The 19,900-nt window shown below is 45.0% G+C and overlaps 1 pseudogene; it reads right to left on the reverse strand.

The window, feature by feature from the left end:
• Positions 1 to 6,867: 6,867 nt before the first annotated feature.
• LOC147751458 (28S ribosomal RNA) lies at positions 6,868 to 7,871 on the reverse strand (annotated as a pseudogene).
• Positions 7,872 to 19,900: the final 12,029 nt, after the last annotated feature.

A 19,900-nucleotide genomic window follows, 5' to 3' on the forward strand; every position in this document is an offset into this window, starting at 1 on the left:
TATTGTATTACTATGTACATAACAATTAGTGCCAAGATTTTTCTAACATGTGCTCATAGTTGGTTATTTTCATCGTTGATAATACCGACTCATAACATATCCTAAACAATTTGATAAATCTGCCAAAACGCTGAATGCAGTACATCATAAGAGACTCATTTTGACGAATGTTATCATACTAAAGACAATATACTGTTCATTTCTATCTATTCACAGTATCGTACATCTGATACTAATGTCTCTCTCCAAACAATGAGAACAGATAAAGATAGAAAAAAAGAAGGAAAAAGATGCACAGATGGCATAGATATATGACTTTCTAAGGTAGGGAGAACAGCGGAAGGTATGGATATATGACCCCTTCCAGATATGATTATAAGGATCTAACTTTAGATGTTTCACGCTGTTCTATGTAGAGAATGTTGTTTATGCCAGGTGAATACGTGGCATAGCAATATATGACATCGCTATGAGGGTGAGGTTATACTGTGTTTCACCTATATTTCTATTACTATTCTATTTTGGCCATAGTTGTAACATTTATAATTTTGGAAAAAAGCTTACCTAATATAAGCAAAAGAACATATTTGCTGCGAAGAGGATTTTAATCAATTTTCCATCTAGGTCAGTTTGCGGATTGATAAGGAACCTGCATAGTGGAAACATTATTTCTTTAGTGTGGGTTTTTAGTTGAGCCAGTTAAGGTAGGGTACGCCAGTTGTGAGAGTATTTACCTGATTATTGACCGGTGCTCAGAATTGATAGAATATTCAGATAGATAGCTTGGATAATTTCATTCATATTGGGCTACTTCTTATCGCCTCGCTGGGACAAACAAGAATAATTTAATTACTTGCACAGTTATAGTATTTTGTGTTAATAAAAAGCTGGAATACATAGTAGATAACAATATTCTTTCATAAATACACCCATTTCTGGCTTCCCCACTCTATGTTTATATATATGCTTATTGAGGTAAGCTGTTTTGTTCTTTATGCTGCTTATTACTAAATAACTATACAGGTATTTATCTGTACATTTATATAATGCCTATTTACTCTATTTGATTTACATCACTTTGAGTTCTGTATTTGTCTTACCCCGTGTTTCCAGGTAGTTCTCGTGCGCGTTGATTCCTAAGCCGTGTGTATAGTTTCACTATATACCTGGCTATGGGTCACCCATTTGTAATAAGTATGAAGTCAGCATTGGCTATAGGCTCATAAAGGTATAATGCGCTTTAACATGATGAGCGCGACTATCATATTTACCTATTAGTAGTCTATTTTAATCAGCTGGCGACTTCCGGTAATAGCGTCAGGTGATGGTTTCAAAGGTTACAGCAGTATGACGGTTCTTTTAGTCTACAAAATCAAGACAGCACTGAATATTTTCTATTAACCTTGATTATAATCTAAAGTTATGGCTGAGTAATTTTAGAGGCTTCATTTAATTTTTCATAGCTGTTTATTTACCATTAAAAGGGTTTTTATAGTCCAGGTCCCACTTCGGTAATTGCTGCTAAAGGTCACACAGGTCGGGCGGTCTGAAACGTAACATGATGACACTAACGTTATTTGTTGTCTGTTGTCTAATATTAAGCGCGTATGGCGGCATCTACACTACATTAGATGGGGGGCTAAGTTGTCTCTTACCTGCGTTATAGCTCTCTGGCACGGACCGTACACCACGGCGCCAGCTTCGATAATTTCTGCTAAATGTCACACAGGTCGGGCGGTCTGAAACGTAACATGATGACACTAACGTTATTTTGTGTCTGTTATCTAATATTAAGCGCGTATGGTAACATCTACACTGCATTAGGTGGGGGGCTAAGTTTTCTCTTACCTTCGTTATTGCTCTCTAGCACGGACCGTGCACCACAGCGTTTTCACGTTTTCCGGCACTTCGGCAAAGAGTTTGTTTTGCCGTTTTCTATTGGCCTTTATACCACGCAAGTCTATTGCTCTTTTTTTCTTCGCACCACCATGTTTTAAAGGGAAAGGGTCTATATTTGCTAGTATTATCAGTTTCTTATGCTTACCCGATATATCACCTTGCCGTGTATTTCATAACAGTATCCTTAGTTCAATCCTATTCCAATTTATAATTTGTACTTGCCCCGTTTTTTAATTTTATGGAAATATGATAACTTAAAACAAAAAAGTATATTAAGGATGGGCTACATGATACTAATATTATTGAACATACTGAGATCATAACTTACAGAAGGGCTGTATATTTAGGATGGGCTACATGATACTAATATTGTTGAACATACTGAAATCATAATTTACAGGAGGGCTGTGTATCTACTTCTTAATCTGGGGAAGAACAGACCGAGATATCTCTAATTTCATATTTATAGTATAGCATTAATCCATGGAAGATCATTATTTAACCCATGAGTAAATGTACCCAGAGTAAAGATCCAATATACCTCTCTTTTTTTCCTGATTTTGTCACCACCATTTGTACTGGTCATGTGAATCTTTTCCAGAATGTGCCAGCGAATCTGGGTTGGAGAGTGTTTAAAATCTGAAAAGTGTGACACTAATGGCGCTGTTAGTTTTTTAGTTTTAATAGCAGATCTATGCTCCGTTAGGCGGAGTTTCATAGTTCTTGCAGTTTCTCCAACATAACCTAGGTTGCATGGACAGAGTAGCAGGTAAACTAGGTTTGTGGTATTACATGTCCATAGCTCTTGGGCACGTATTACTACTTGATTAAAGGTGAATGTCTCACCTGTTATTATGCCATCGCAGGACTGGCATGAGCCACACCTGGATGTGCCCTCAATGGCATTTTCTCCATTGAGTGATTTCTGTATGAATGGGGCATTTTGACTAGTTCCGCTAAAACGTGACCTGACTATTAAATCTTTTAGATTCTTATTGCGTCGGTGCGCAAGCATAGGTTTAGGTATTTTAGGTAGTGTTGGTTCCACATTTAGCAGGTGCCAATTAGAGTTAATTATCTGTCTGACTGTCTCATTAAGTGGGGAATGTTTGGTTATACATACTAGCTTTTGTTCTTTCTGTTGTTTATTAGAGTGTAGAAGAGCGTCACGATCATAATATCGTGCTCGCTTGTATGCTTCGCGGATCAGGCGATTAGGGTATCCGCGAGTAAGAAATTTATTTTTCATTTTTTCAGCCTGATTATCGTAGTCCCTGATATTAGTGCAGTTCCTCCGCACTCTGAGAAACTGTGAAAAAGGTATCCCATCCTTTTGATTTCTCGGATGGTAACTGCTGAAGTGGAGGAGTGTATTCCTTGCTGTTGTTTTGGTGTATAAATCCACTGTTAATTTATTGGATTCATTCTGTATGTATATGTCAAGGAATTCCACTTTAGCAGTGTCAAAATGAGCAGTAAAGCGTAGGTTACTATCTGCTAAATTGATCCATTCTAGGAATTGATCTACTGTTTAATCGTTTGATTTGTTGTTGATTTCCCAATACATAAATGTCGAAAAATGACCTATCATGTTTGACAGTCATATATATATTGTCATCCATTTCATGCCTTTGCATGGTACGCTGCTGCTTGTCTCTGCTTTGATGGAAATGTTTTGAGCTGGCATATACCACTTCCAGCAATTATTACTCTGTCAAGTCTGTGTCATATTTTCTCAATAAAAACTCTTGGCGATTTCACTGTACATATTTTTCATTTTCCAGTGAATGATTAAGGAATTAGTTCGGTGGTGGGCAAAATTCAACAAGGAGGTTACACAGATATGTTCAATGGAAAAATAATTGCACATGGCAAAATCTGTAAATGCTAAATCACTTGGATTACTAATTACACATGTGAACGGATTTTGTATTATGCAATATTATGCCAGCATAGTGTAATATACATAACAAGAGAAAACCTGGGTGAGGCATGGGTGTTTCAGAGTAGCAATGCCTTGAACATTTGTTGAACACCTAAAAACATGTATTTGTCAATATCTTCAAACTATGTGGAGTCACAATGTAAACCTGGTCAGAAATTTACTCCTGCCATGGGAAGAAGCCTGTGTGACAATGGGCAGTGAACTCCCACAATAAGGAATGCATTGCTGGGAAAGGGGTTCTCTGGAAAGAAAAATATCATCCCACTGTGAGATTTTGGATTATTAGTTTGAGATGCGTTACCTGTGAGAAAGTGCCATCCTTTGCGTGAACACCCCTATATTTTGTGGACTGATGCTGTTGGTTTGAACACTGAAGAATTACAGTTCAGTCCATTTTATGTGCTCTGACCCTTGAAATGTGATAGAATTGGATAACTCCCAATCAGCATATTTAAATTTTCAATAAGGCCATAGTATATGGTACAGGAAATACACCAATGACATGGAAAGGTAAATGTCGTCTGTGGAATGCAGTACACATAGTGCCATCCACCAGGTTCACAAAGAAAACCTGACTTCAAGCCAGTTGTGAAGCATAAATCCTCCAGCTTTTAAAGCTGCAGGTGAATCTGTTAAACTAATCCTTTTTTACATGAAAGAACCCTACATTCATATATGAAATAAGTAAGTTGTGTAGATCACTAGGTATGGTGCCTAGCATTTGAAAGTGGTGAATGCCATCCTGCTAGTCCACCTGGTTGAAAAGAAATGTAAATCTATAGAGAAACAGGTACCAGCAATGTTGGACTCTAAGTGCAGAGAAAGCCTTCGACTGGAATTTTATGAGATTGGTCTTGGAGGTGGAATATTTATGATCATGGGCAACTATACTGCACCAAAGGCCTGAATAACACTGAATGGCCACTTTTCCTATATCCCCTGTGCTATTTGCACTTATATAGAATACTTGGTATCCCACATTAGAGAGGTATAGATGGATATAGAGAGAGAGGTATAGAGGGAACTTAATTTGGGGTGGGAACACATCGATTGGCCTTGTTTGTGAACAACCTTATTTTAACACTAGTTGACCTGTCTTGTACACTAAAGGAAGCTTTTAAATATCTAACAGACTTTGACCACATAGCGGGTTACAAAACAAGGAGTCCAAACTGGAAATCTTGAATTTAAACATTCCCAGTGCTCACATGGAAGATATATGGATAGTTCCTAGCAAGATGGACTGCATCCTGTGCCAAATACGGGGGGTTAGGGTTAAAATTACACCCAATGGACAAGACTTATATAGGGCAAACTCTCCCTCCTTTCTAACTAAAATTTGTTGTAACCTGAATCAATGGTCATTGCTTTTTCTTTCTTGTTTGTAAAGCATTAAAGTGATAAAAATCTACATCTTGGCCAGAGTCCTAAATCTCTTCCAGGCACTTCCAGTTTGGTGGAGGATAGCGTCTTTACTTACTTCCAGGTAGCAGTCAATAGTAGGGGTGGGCAGTAAACTCCGCTCTGCCAGCGTAGCGGATAAATCCAGCCACCCCTGATCCCCAGTCTCTGCTTCTGAAAGCAGCCAGGTAGGGGGAGCCTCCCCGGGCCCCAGTGGAACCCCGTCCCCAGTGCCGGACACTCGGCTGGCTTGCAGGATGGGGGGCTCCCGCACCTCGGGGCCTGCCCGATGGAGCACAAGCCCCGGGCTCAATCCCAGTTTCTGAACCCTGGCAAGGCCGGGGAGAGCCTCCCCGGGCCCTGGTGGACCCCCCTCACCAGCATCCGAACCATCGGCTGGCTTCCAGGATGGGGGGCTCCTGCAGCCTGGAACCCTGAGATGCAGCACGAGCCCTGTGTCTGGTCCCAGCTTCCGAACTCTAACCAGGCTGGGGAGAGCCTCCCTGGGCCCCGGTGGACCCCTGTCACCAGTGCCAGGACCCTCAGCTACCTTCCAGGATGGGGGCTCCTGGAGCCTCAGACCCTGGGATGCAGCACGAGCCCCAGGCCTAGTCCCAGCTTCTGAACCCTAGCCAGGCCAGGGCCCCGGCGGACCCCCGTCCCCAGCACCCGGACCCTGGGCTGGCTTCCAGAATGGGGGCTCCAGCAGTCTTGGACTCTGGGATGCAGCACGGGCCACGGGTCCGGTCCCAGCTGACGAACCCTTGCCAGGCTAGGGAGAGCATCCCGGGCCCCGGCGGACCCACATCACCAGCGCGTGGACCCTCGGCTGGCTTCCAGTATGGGGGGCTTCCGGAGCTTGGGACCCTGGGATGCAGTACGAGCCCCGGTCCAAGCTTCTAAACCCTAGCCAGGCCGGGGAGGGCCTCCCTGGGCCCCAGTGGACCCCTGTTCCCCACCACCCGGACCCTCGACTAGAACCAAGGAGTGTTAAGCCCAGCCACATCCTCGCCCCAACGGCCTGCCTGGGGAGCCCATTTTTCTCAACTATTAAGTTAGTGGGGGCTTACAGAACTTTGGGGAGGGACAAAAGTTAGAGTTATCCCAGCTGCCTACCCGCAGGGCCATCTGGTCGCCCTGACCACAGGGCCATCTTGTCGCCTGGTCTGCAGGGCCATCTGGTCGTGCAGCCAGGCGACTAAATGGCCCGGGATGGCCCAGCGCCCAGATGGCCTGGGAAGGTGCCATACCCAGTTACCCTTGCAGTCTGGTGAGGGTGGACGGGCGCACCGAGGCAGCCGCTCGGGAGGATCCTTCCCCCGGGTGGCTGCTGCTTGCCTCCCTGACCGGCTTGCCCGGGATCAGCTGTAAGCGGAGGCCCAGTCGGCCCAGGCCATATGGTCACCCTGCTGACTCACAAGGGATGGTGGCCCCCATCCCCACACCCCAGTGGGGCAGGGACGGGAGGTTAAGACCCCAGTGCTGGATAACACGTGGTGGAGGCGGCCTCCTGAGGGCCTGCATTACCCCCTCCGCATCTCTCCCACTGGCCCTGCAGCAGAGGGACCCTCCTCTGGGTGTGGTGGAGGAGGGCGTCTGCGGGCACCCACGCACGGAGAGACAAAAGCTTGGCTCAGAGGAGGACTTTCAACAATAGATCGCAGCAAGGTAGCTGCTCTGCTACTTACGAAACCCTGACCCAGAATCAGGTTGTCTACGAATGATTTAGCACCGGGTGCCCCACGAACTTGCGCTGCACAAAGGGTGATGGAAGCGGCCCCCCTCCGTCCCCAAGCGAGCAGCTCTGCGCACCCCCCCCCCAAGAGAGGCCGGCTATCCCCGGACAACCGTGGCTCTATGGCACTGCGGTATCGTTATGGTTTAGGGGGGATTCTGACTTAGAGGCATTCAGTTACAAACCCACAGATGGTGCTTCACCCCATTGGCTCCTCAGCAAGCACATACACCAAATGTCTGAACCTGCGGTTCCTCTCGTACTGAGCAGGATTACTATTGCAACAACACATCATCAGTAGGGTAAAACTAACCTGTCTCATGATAGTCTAAACCCAGCTCACGTTCCTTATTAGTGGGTGAATAATCCAACACAAGGAAGAGCCGACATCAAAGGATCAAAAAGCGACGTCGCTATTAACGCTTGGCCGCCACCACCCAGTTATCCCTGTGGTAACTTTTCTGACACCTCCTGCTTGAAACCCAAAAAGTCAGAAGGATCATGAGGCCCCGCTTTCACAGTCTGTATTCATACTGAAAATCGAGATCAAGCAAGCTTTTGCCCTTCTGCTCCGTGGGAGGTTTCTGTCCTCCCTGAGCTCGACTTAGGACACCTGCGTTATTATTTGACAGGTGTACCGCCCCAATCAAGCTCTCCACCTGCCACTGTCCCTGGAGCGGGACGTGCCCGGCAGGTGCTGGGTGCTTGGAGCCAGAAGTGAAAGCCCCACGGTGCTCGCCTCCCACCTCCCCGGGTAAGTGAAAAAACAATTGGAGTAGTGGTATTTCACCGGCGGCTCAAGGGCCTCCCACTTATCCTTCACCTCTCAAGTCTCTTCACAGTGTCAGACTAGAGTCAAGCTCACTGGGCCTTCTTTCCCCACTGCTTCTGCCAAGCCCGTTCCCTCGGCTGTGGTTTAGCTAGATAGTAGGAAGGTACAGTGGGAATCTTGTTCATTGATTCATGCGCATCACTAATTAGATGACGAGGCATTTGGCTATTTCTGTACCACCTTGCCGTGGCTCATTCTGGGTTATTATGCTGCCCATCAGCGAAAATTCCGTTTTGCTATAAACAATACAACATTCTTTCCCTACGGAGTTCAGCCACACTGAACGCTGTCCTCACTGGAACTGGGATCACTTATAGGCCAGATATAGTACACCCTGAAGTACTATCCCAACAATTTGAAATTGTCTACCAACAGTCCTGAGAAATTAAAATATGATTAGCAGGACATCAATAATCAATGTATGATAATTAAGTGTATGCGATTGTTTGAGATCTATTCATCATTCATGACATTTCAATAAGTATGATGTACACAACTATATCTAAATTGTTATAAGCACACATTTATAAAAAATACACAACTACACATTGCACATCTAACTAAAAAAAGCACATCTATAACATTCTAAAAATTCACATCTATAACATTCACATCTTTACTAAATCTTGTGTCAACTATAAACACATATGTTAAAACAATATGGTTTATAAGGGTGACATGTGTGCTGTAAGAAAGTGTACATCTCAGTATAAGCTTGATGCTCAATTGTCCATGAATACTTGGCACATTTTAAGAGTGTCCATTAAAATAGTCAGGCAAACATTTTTCTTGAATGGGAATGACATTTGCAGACCTAAATCAGCCAGATCAACATAATTAGATTCAAGGGAATACTGAGAGTTTTCATAACAATTTAAAACATCATTCACTACAGCTGTACCATTTTTGGTAAACACACTACATCTGGTTTTCGTAGTTCTTCTTGATTATTCTTAAGATGAGGTTCCCTATATGCCATCCAACCACACCTTTTTGCTCTATCAAATGAGCAATTCCAGAATGTTAGTATGTCTTTTTATCCTAATGTCCTTAGTTTTAGGACATGCTCCTGAAACATGGAAAATCGTTTCGCAAACATCATTACAATACCTACATGTAGCAAATTTACGATTTCTTCCCCTAGTGATGGTTTCTCTAGTATATAAAACATTTGCTCTTAACATCAGCGCAGCTATGTACTGGTTTTCTCTCATTTTTTTGTGCTTGCTGATCCAGAAGTTTGAGGTTGGATTACTTGCTAAGTATTTTATACCATCACCTTGGACAGGGAGATTTGCCCATTTCTCAAAATCTTCTTTTCTCCAATCATATGTTGCTAACAAAATTAAAATCATAGTTCAGAAACCTACTGTCTTAAATGTTGAGTTTGTGCGTTTTGATGATATCAATTTTTTCATTCATATCTTCTCCTGCATACATGAATGAATAAGCTATGTATCGATCTGGAGCTGCCCTGAGATACAATAAACTGTTGACTTTATTGAGAGCAATTTCATTAAAAGACAGGAGGATACATTATCCATTAATCCTTTAATGCAGTCTCACAAGCAGCCGCTTACATCATAGAAAGAAAGAACTAGAATGCAGTGACAACATAACAATAATATAAAGCACGAGGAACAACAGAGCTGCCTCTTATAAATGCGGCTCGCAAGCAGATAAGTTGGCTCTATCTACTATGCTTCATGCCTTATTTGTTTGCCTAGGCTACTGTTCGTTTAACTCTAATAATTATCAATTGTTTATTAACTGTTAACTCTAATAATTATCAATTGTTTATTAACTGTTCTGCTTCTTGTTTTCAGCCTCGATCTTACCCTCTGACCCTGTTTTCTTCCCAAACCTTTTCACTCTCCCCCAACTTCCAATTTATGGTTGTTGTCGCCCACCCTCCCCTTCCCCTCCTCACCGAGTATTCGAGTGTGGGTGTGGGCCGTTATCCTACTCGGGCGCTCAATTTTGCAAGCGCCCCTTCTTCTTCACTGCGCGCCTTTCCTCTTCGGATACTGGCGAATGGCCGCTGGTGATTAAATACTGCCTCCATTTTAGCAGATGCTTAAATTTTGCCCCTGTTTTAAGATTATTTAATTCTTTGGACGCACTCGCTTTTCACCTCCTTGCAAGCGCGACTCTCTTCCATATCGAGGAATGGACCTCGGCAGTGGTGGCGTCGCACACGCTGCCTCTCTGGGTCCATTACTCTAATCCTACGACGGGGGGTGGCTCGAGCATGTCAGTTGCATCGCACTGGCCAGCTGCTGCGGGAATTACCAGTTCTCAGCTGTTCCTGACTTTACTTCAATTTCACTTCTTTGGAGCCCTTTAGTTAAAAAAAGAAAAGGTTACCTAACTTAGGGGCCGATTAGGATGGAGGATTTTCCGCCTCCTCCGGGCCGGCGGAAGCCACCTCCGGCCCGGAGGAGGCGGAAAATCCTCTGCGGACTCACCAAAGACCCACCGCCACATTATGATGGCTGGTGGGTCTTGGTTTCTGTCCGCTGCTTTTCCGCCGCGGTCGGATTACAACCGCGGCGGAAAAGCTCTCATTTGGCTGGCAGTGTCTATCAGACACCGCCGGCCAAATTAGGATGCATTTGAAAACATGCTTCTCCGCGGCGGTTTTTCCGCCGTGGAAAAGCATGTGTACTTTTGCTTTTGGGGGCCCGTTGCGGGCCCCCAGGGTGTTGGTGGGTGGGGGGTGCACATGGGGGGTACCTATGGTACCCCCCCGCATTTACATGCACAATGCGGCAGGCACGGCGCGGTGCCTGCCGCTTTGTGCATGTAAATGTTACACATGCACTTTTAACATTGCGGCGGGTGCTGCTTGAAGCAGCACCCGCCGCAATGTTAAATATCCAGGATGTGACCGCCAGGGTGGCGGTCACATCCTAATCGCACATGAGGGAACGCCGCAGCCCATGCGGACGTTCCCTCATACTCTGGGGTCGCGGACGGACTCAAGTCCGTCCGCGATCCTAATCGACCCCTAGGTAACAAGATAAACTCCCCTTGAACTCGTCTGATTTGGGAGATACCTACCCCTCCCCAATTATTTACCCAACTCTTCCCAAGCCCATATAAAAAAAAGTCAAGATTTAGAATTTAAATAAAATAAAAATAAAAAAATATATATATATAATAATATTTATTTTAATAACAGTTTAACTTTGTATAATATTACCAATATATTTTATATCTATTTATTAAATGGTCATATAAATAATTTACTAGGATTTTAATTCCTAATTACCTTCTCACCCTTTGTCCTCTACTGTAATTCCAGTCATGTCTGACATGGATTCAGACGACGCCGTCGCCAGTTCCCCATATCATACAAATGACTCTTTCAAAATCTTCTTGCAAAAAGAGATGAGGTCCTGCATGATGGACACGCTCAAGGAGCTTATGTCATCTAAGAGACCCCTTCTTTACGATCATGATGTCACCCCTCCTCGTGATCCTCAACTCATACATTCCAAGCGCAGTAAGAAATCCAAATACTGCAAAGACACTTTTGGAGGTCGTTTAACCTCAAATGAAATGGAAGGTCCTAGCACCTAATACTTGCTGTGAGGCCCCCGCGCCTCAAAAGATACTGGTGTCCCTGGTGACACAAATAGGTGGGTGTCCGTGGCGGCACATTCTTGGCGGGTGTCCCAAGCGACACGAATCCTGGTAGTGCCCATGACGATGCAGGTACCGATTCTGATGAAGACGAAGTCTTCAACAATCCATATGATGAGTCTGTTCTTGATTTGGATGATCAAGACCTTAATGATTTACACTTTAACAACCAGTTTGAGCTTGATTTTTCCCCCTCCGCGAATGATGCTATCCTGACCCCCTGGAAGGTGGAATGTTTTCCCCCCTCAACTTCTCCCACCCCAATAGTTCAAAATGGTTCCCCCAAGATCATGTCTACAAGTTGGATCAGAAACTCTCTTGAGAGAAAAACTTGTAACACCCTCAGGTCTGAATGCCCTAGACCCTCTATTGGAGACAAGGTCTGTCAGACCCCTAATCTCGACCCTGACCTTAGTACATGTTTGTTTAAACTAGGCAAAGACCCTAGGAAGGGCCTCGAGAGAGCACTTAAAAACTGCCAAGATCGTCTACTCAACATTCTTGGCCCCCTTACCAAGATCCTGGACTTGGCCGAAGACTCTCGTGTCTCTAACTCCCCTCTCGATACCAATCTTGTTAGAGGCTGGAGCCAATGGGCAATTGTCCTACTCGGTAATACTAACTCTTCCCTCAATATTGAAAGAAGCAAGACCATCCTTAATAAAATAAATCCCAAACTCGGCGACCTGCCAGAAAAGGAACCTTCCGAAAACCCTAGAGGCCTCCTCTTCGGAGAGGACATGATTAAATCTATTGGGAAGTATGTTTCGACCTTTACTGCCTTGGATGAGGCCCAGTGCAATATGAGGTGTTTCTTCAAAAGCAATGTTTTTGAATAAGCTGGAAGAAGGGGCTATTCTTCCGGCCGTGGCTACTTCCTGCACTTCTCATCTTCCAGAGGCAGAGGAGCTTCAGGCAGAGGTTTCTACGCTTCCAACCGCCAGTTCTACCCACAGAGAGGAAGAGGTTCCCGCATCAGCGGTTTCTCCTCCCGTGGATCTTCCAACAGCAACCCTCCAAGTTAGTCTTTATTTATTTATTTATTTATTTATTTATTCCATTTGTATGGTGCAACAGCTACCCTGGGGGTTTCCCGGCGCCTTGGATCAAACTGTTCCGTAGGGTCATATGTTCAGGTGTCATTCTTGGTTAAAAAGCCATGCTTTAGCTCCTTTCCTGAATTTCATGTAATTAGTTTCCAGGCGAAGAGTAAGCGGGATTGTATTCCATAGTACTGGTGCCATATATCCGAAGGAACGTCCTCCTTGTCTTGCTCGTCTGAATCTAGGGACAACAAATCTCTCCTGGTGGATAGACCGGCGGTTTAGGATCGGGGTGTATTTATGGACCAGTTTACACAGATAAGTTGGTGCTTTTCCTATTTTTATTTTGTGCATAAAGCATAATGGTTTAAATTTTACTCTGTTGCCTATCTTGAGCCAGTGTAGTTTTTGTAGATGTTCGGATACATGTGCTCGCCTAGGTAGATGGAGAAGTATCCTTACTGCCGCATTTTGTACGACCTGAAGTCGACGAGTAATTTCTTTGTTGGGCCCTAGGAACAAAATGTTTCCGTAGTCCAGCCTAGACCCAATTAGTGCTTGCACAACCATTCTCTGTGCCCCTTCCGGGAGCTGCCACAAAATTTTCCTCAGCCACTTGAGAATGGCAAAGCAGTCTTTCTCTCTCTCCTTCCCCTCCAAAGGTCGGGGGAAGACTCAAACACTTTTACCATGTTTGGAAATATTTGACTCAAGACTCGTGGTTTCTCGAGACAACTCAGGGTTTCAAAACAGACTTTGTAGATCTCCCCTATCAAACGCATACTCCCAAGCCTTCGACTTTTTCTGTGGATCATCAGGAGATCGTCAAGGAGGAAATCTCCTCTATGCTCCAAAAAGGTACTATTATCGAAGTACCATGGTCCCTAAAGAAGTTCGTCAGTACTCTCTTCTTGGTCCAAAAGAAGGAAAAAGGGTGGAGACCAGTTATAAACCTGCGAGAAGTAAACAAGTACCTAGTGTACAGACACTTCAAAATGGAAGGAATTCACCTCCTTAGAGACCTTCTTCTTCAAGGAGACTGGCTGGTCAAGTTAGATCTAAAAGATGTCCATTTTACCATCCCTATGGTTGAAAAACACCAGCCCTTGCTTCAATTCATCTGGGACAATCACCTCATACAATTTCAAGCCCTCCCATTCCCAAGAGGGATTCGCATAATTATCTATCTAGACAATATCCTCATCATGTCGCAATTCCACTCTCAACTCTTGGAAGATCTCAAGACCGTGATGAATCTCATAGAGAGTCTCGGTTTCATTATAAACTGGGAAAAATCCATTCTTATCCCCTCCAAACCTCTAAAGTTCATTGGGTTCACTGTAGACACCTCAAAATGTCTCCTTCTCCTTCCCAACAAGAAGATTGCCAAGATTCGGAAAGAGATCAGGTTTGGTCTAAAAGAGCATTCTCTTACTCTTTGAGAATTGGCCAGACTTCTGGGCTTACTCTCTTCCTCCATTCAAGCCATCTTTCCGGTCCCCTCAACTATCGTGCCCTCCAGAGAGTGAAATCCAAAGCCCTCAGATCTGGTCTTTGGTACGGAGACCTTGTAACCCTAGATAAACAAGCCAGGTCAGAACTCTCCTGGTGGCTGGACAATTTGGATGCTTGGAATGGAAGAGCCATCTTTGGCTCGACCCCGGATTTCATCTTGGAGTCAGACGTCAGCCTTCACAGTTGGGGCATCCGTTTCCTCGACCAAGACATTGGTGTTGTTTGGTCCAAAGTGGAGTCCTCCCACCATATAAACTTTTTCGAACTGACGGCCAGTTTTTACGCACTAATGAGTTTCAAACACTCTCTTCAAGGCAGATCTGTTGTCTTGAAAATGGACAACATCTCCGCAGTCTCCTATATATACTGCCTTGGCGGGACCAGATCAGCAGACCTCTCAGATTTAGCCAAGAGACTCTGGATGCTTTGTTTAGAACACAAATCTCCCTGAAGGCAGAATATCTCCCCGGGAAATCGAATCTTTCTGCAGATTGTAATTCAAGTTTTCTTTTAGACTTCAGCGATTGGAAACTCAATGTGAACATTTTCAAATCCCTGTTTCTTTTTTGGGGCCCTTTCGATGTGAAACGATTTGCGTGCAGATTGACTTTCCAACTGCTGAAATACTTCAGCTGGATGCCGGATCCAAGCGCTCTTGCAGGGAACGCCTTTCTCCAGCCCTGGTCTCATCTTCAGCCTTACGCCTTTTTCCATGATCCAGAGGGTTCTTCAGAAAGTGAGACAAGAGCAGTGCTTCCTGATTCTAATAACTCCCTTCAGGCCCTCTCAAGCGGGGTTCCCGACGACCATGGAACTGTTGTGCGACATCCCCTTCCTAATGCTTTTGAATGCAAACGGCGAAGATCACCACCTAATACTTTCAGGGAATTTGATCCTTCTTGCTTGGAAGGTGTCACGCAATCGAACGAGTAGTCTGGACTTTCGTCATCAGCTCTCACTCTCCGTTCTCACTCTCCTCGGAAAGTCCTGGGCACCAGGGACTCACTACAGGTACAATAACATTTGAAGAAAGTGGTTTTGTTGGTGCATGGAGAGGAAGTTGGATCCTGTGGAGGCTCCTATCGTCAATATACTTCATTTCCTCGTCAAATTATTTGACAATGGCCTCTCCTATAGATCCATTAATTGTTACAGATCAGCTATCTCTGCTGGACATTTTCTCATCGACAGTAAGACGGTAGGTAAGAACGTTATTATTTATAGAGTTTTAAAGAGTATTAGACTAAGAAGACCTCCTAGACCTAAATACCAATCCTTGTGGGATGTTAAACTTTTCATGGGTGCTGCTCGAGGCGGTGAACTCTAAGCATGGGCGAATTTTGCGAATTCGCGATCCGCGAATTTGCGGATTTGCGAATTTGCGATCCGCAAAATTCGCGAATTTGTGCGAAATTGCGGATTTTTGTGTGTTCGCGGGGTTTTTTTGCGTGTTCGCTGGGTTTTTTGCGTGTTCGCGGGGCTTTTTGCGTCTTCGCGAGCCGCTTGCATAGCGAAGTTACCTATGCAGTTGTTTATGGGAGAGGGAGAGAGAGATAGATAGATAGAAAGAGAGAGAAAGAGAGGGAAAGAGAGAGGGAGAGAGAGAAAAAGAGAAAGAAAGCGAGGCCGGATCTCTGAAGGGCCAGATTCCTGAGTTGCCCCTACAGAACATACAGCTTTTTATTTTTAGCAAAATGCATATGAAAATTGTGCTGTAAAGGTCTCTTTTAGTTTAACCCCTCCTGACAACTCAAAATGGGTGTATTTGCCATCCTCCCCCTTCTTCCTGTTTTTTATATCTGTAAGTGCTTCCTGATGAGGTTTAATTCCTTGGACAGGTGCCTCGTTGCCTACTTGTAACTATTCTCTGACCCTGCTTCAAGGGTCAGAGCAGGGTCAGAGAATAGTTGCAAGTAGATAACGAGGCGCCAGGAAGCAATTAGCAGCAGGTGTCCAAGTTGAAGTTAGTTTGTTTGTAACCCTTTTGTAAAAGGTTACAAAGAAATTAGGTTCAACTTTTGCCCCTGCTGCTGTAACCCTTGCTTGGCTGAAAATTCGTCCCCGCTGATTCGCTGATTTTACCGCGATTTCGCGAGATTCGCGGATCGCGAAATCGCGGAAAATCCGCAAATTCGCCCACGAAATGGATTTTATGCCCACCCCTAGTGAACTCACGCTGTTGGGACTCTGCTGCTCTTACCAGTGGGACGCCGCCAGCTACCGGAGAACTTTGCCGAACTTTGCTGATTGTGGGCACTTGCTGTTTACACCCGCGGGACTGCGAGGACCAGGTTGCACAGCGCCTCTGACAGCGGCCGCACCTGGGTCCTCTTCCCACCCTGCCCTCAGCTCCATATAGCGCCTCGCAGCCCCCACTTCGCGGGAGCCGCTCGAGGCGTTGAACTCACGCTGTTGGGACTCTGCTGCTCTTACCCGTGGGACACCGCCGGCTACCGGAGAACTTTGCCGATCTTTGCCGATTGTGGGCACTTGCTGTTTACACCCACGGGACTGCGAGGACCAGGTTGCACAGCGCCTCTGACACCGGCCGCACCTGGGTCCTCTTCCCGCTCCGCCCTCAGCTCCTCCTACTTAGGTTGAGAAGCTTACGCGCACACGGGACACGTGCGGGTGGCCGCCGGCGAAGCCCGGGCAAAGGGCGGGCCGTCTGTGGCCGTCCGGGGCCGATGGAGGCCAGGCTAGGCCCTATCCCTTTCATTTTCACAATCTTGATTGTAATCTATTCAGTCCTGAATACGATGCTTCTCCGTTCAGGGAAGGAGTGGAAGGTAACTCTTAGTACTGCGGGTGGGGTAGTAACGGGGCCATGGATCAATTCCTCAAATGGGCTACGGTCATACTGGAAAAGGAAATAGTCCTGACTGAAAAAAGACTGTCCATGAATTTAGTGACAGGGAAACACTCATCTTTGGTCACATTGGGGTAGCGCTTCACCTGATCCAGGACCACCTGATTTAACTGCCGCCCAACGCTCAAAGTCAGACTCCTTGCTACAAGAGTTAGACGCTGTAGATGCTACTCCACCAGAATTAGTATAGTTCCTGGTGGATCTCATGAGTCTCTATCCCGGCAGGGTATCTCTATAAATTCTCTACTATCCCCTACCCCCTCTTTATTATTTAGCTCTCCGGAAGTAACACCAAGTCCAGTTCTGAGAGTGAACTTCAAGCCTAGTTCTGAGAAGAAAAATAAAAATAATAATATTAATAGCAAGAGGAAAAGAGGGGATGGTGCTCAGAAGGGGAGCTTGGCTAAAATACCTAAATTAACCCATCTAGCAGGAAGCCCCCAGCTACTTAGCGCATCGACTGGCGACACCACTCCAGATCCTGAACTTAGTACAAAAAGTGAGCTCTTGGGGAAAATAGAAGTTATGATGAAATCTTTTATATTGCCCCTTGTTGAACGGACTAGAATGATCATTAGTAAACTAGATCAGCTAGAAAAACTAGTAAAAGGGAACGGCAGCACATTGGACAAGTTATCTTCTGTCAGAGAGCCCGCTAAGACACTTAAGACACCTGCGATTGCTAATCAGCTACGGGGCTCTTGTGGTGCTGCACAGGTAACTACTAATAAATCCATAAGTAAAAACGTAGCTACCTCTAATGTCGCCCTCCAGCCAAGTCAGGGTGGTATTAAATCTGTCCATACTGATAAGCCCGTAAAATAAACCGCCTACGGCAGGCCAGGAGACATCTAAGGAACCTGTTTCTCTGTCCAAATAGAAGGGAGAAGCAGGTTTCAGTAAGAGTGGGAGACTTCTAACACCGGACCTCCCACCTGAAGCCAGCCCTCTAGTGGTCATTTTAGCTGGCGTGCCAACCTTGAGGGAGCATGTGCAAGAATCCTTTGCTTCACTTAAAAACAAGGTTATCAACTGGCTTAGTATGAATAGACCGTTGCCCACTCATTTCATCGGTGAGATTGTAATGGTAAGGAGAACACCCTGGATTGGTAGAACGGCCAGAAGAATAAAAGGTGATTGTATAGTGGTCACCTTTAGAGACCCAAGAACTGTCTCCCATATATGTGCCTGGCTTAATCAATGGTTAGATGAAACCATCCAGACACTTTCACTAACCTTTTTCTATCCTCCCTCTAATGTAGGGGTAGCCATGGGAGGCTTTAATGAATGGATAAGCGTAAATAGGAGGGGATTGAATAGGGGAACTGGAATAGAACGGACCCCCGCTTCAACCCAGATATGTTCCTTAGTTATAACCACTTTAGAGGCGGTAGATTGACGGTACCCAATAGAAGAGCCAAGGTCTCATTGGGAACCGGAAGGAGAGGGTAGGGGCCCCTTGAAATTGGCAGAGCCTTTAAGCCAAGTATGGGCCAATCCAGGGGATGTTGATGGCCCTAAAGATTGTACGGACCCAGACGTGCCAGAGAAGAAAGATTACGGGGGTGTGTCTACAACATAATCCCTGTATGTTAAAAAGTAGTGACCAAGGGGCCATAGATGTAATATCTAGGGAGCAGAACATAATCCCCAAACCAGAGCGATTAGACAGCCAGAGTGGTTATAAATGAGCATGTTGGAACATCCCAGGTTGGTATAGTCCCTGGGATGGAGAGAACTTATGGATAGATTCGATATTCTTTGCCTCCAAGAGACATGGAGTCTCATAGATATAAGTTATGAGGGATTTGTTTCATTCAATCTGCCAGCACAGGGTTCAACTATGGGTAGAGCTAAAGGAGGCCTCCTGATCTTGCTCTCAATCGACTTTCCGGTGAAGGTCATTCTGTACGAAAAGGTTGGATATCATTCACAACTGTTATGGCTGCAACATACTAATGGCTGTGATGTTCTGCTGATTAATTATTACAATAGCTTGCCGGACCCCCTGCGTACAATGGCAGTAAATGTATTGGAGAAGGCTTTGGACAAAATCTGTAATGTTAATCATGCTAACTTTGTATGTATTTGGGGGGGACTTAATCTTCAAACGTGCGCACTATCGTTAACTAACAAAACAAGGGCCGGGCAGTTTCGAGTTTGTATCACGGTGCACAGCCTAGTCTAACAAATCACTAGGTTGGACAACCATTTGTATTGATTTACTTCGTGTTTTTATAAAATGTTTTCAAACAAGTTTTTGGCATCAAGAGATACAACACAACATTTATCACAGAATACGAATATACATTCAGTGAAATGAGAAGGAAACATCAAAACCTAAATGTGTAAACAAAGGAATTGTCATACATAAATAACATAGACAACTATCAAAAAAGGCCTCAAGTTAATCAGTCATAGAGGCTCCAATCCTGATTATGCAAACAACAAGGGGACTGTTATGTTAAGAAAAAACCTCCTTGTTACAACCCTCACAAGATACACAATAGATCAACAGTTAGGTGCCGAAGCTAGGAATAACATAGGAACATATCAGCAATTCCAAAGTGTGTTTGAGTTAATTCCTAGCGTGCCCTAGAAATTCGGCATCTTGGAGGTGAAAACGTCGACGCGTTTCGAACCCAATACTATTGCACGGGGTCTCCTCAGGACATGGATTGGGGGTTCATTGTCACTTAATCGTGGAATGTTCAAGTCACTCCCTTGGCAGCTCACAAGCTCTCTCACAGAACCTGTAGTGTGCCGGACTGTAACGCCTCGGATCCAACGCCGAGAACACGCCTGCCAGCGCGGCGGCTGCCGCTTCAACATTCGCGCATTGTTAACAAATTTTCCCCGCCGATAAGATTTCAGATTTATGTATTGAATAAATGGTCACGTCCGGCACCATCTCCCTGCCCAGCGGCAACCTCGCTCACTGCCAAGTCCCCTTGTTGTTTGCATAATCAGGATTGGAGCCTCAATGACTGATTAACTTGAGGCCTTTTTTGAT

The sequence above is a fragment of the Lissotriton vulgaris genome, chromosome 1_1 (assembly GCF_964263255.1).
Source record: "Lissotriton vulgaris chromosome 1_1, aLisVul1.2, whole genome shotgun sequence".
NCBI lineage: Eukaryota > Metazoa > Chordata > Amphibia > Caudata > Salamandridae > Lissotriton > Lissotriton vulgaris.